Source organism: Brassica oleracea, chromosome C9 (assembly GCF_000695525.1).
Source record: "Brassica oleracea var. oleracea cultivar TO1000 chromosome C9, BOL, whole genome shotgun sequence".
Taxonomy (NCBI): Eukaryota; Viridiplantae; Streptophyta; class Magnoliopsida; order Brassicales; family Brassicaceae; genus Brassica; species Brassica oleracea.
The window spans coordinates 10352807-10353277 of NC_027756.1; positions in this window are offsets into that span (position 1 = coordinate 10352807).

The following is a 471-nucleotide window of genomic DNA, read 5'->3' on the forward strand; positions in this document are numbered from 1 at the left end:
ATGAGAGTTCCAGAGGGTATTGAGCTCAAAGATAAGAAAGGTTCTCGAGAACAACATTGCATTAAGTTGAATAAAGCCTTATATGGTTTAAAGCAATCAGGTCGAATGTGGTATAACCGGTTATCCGAGTACCTAACCAGAGAGGGTTATAAGAATGATCCAATAAGCCCATGTAAATTCATAAGCAAGGGCTATGTTATAATGTCTGTTTATGTGGACGACCTGAATATAATAGGAACCTCTGGAGAGATTTCCCAAACGGTCGAGTGTCTAAAGAAAGAATTCGAGATGAAAGACTTAGGGAAAACTAAGTTCTGTTTGGGATTACAGTTTGAGTATAATGCAAATGGCATCCTTGTGCATCAAGAAACATATACAGAAAAGATACTCAAGCAATTTAATATGGACCAGGCACACCCCTTGCCGTGTCCTATGATCGTGAGGTCCTTAGACCTGGAAAAGGATCCATTA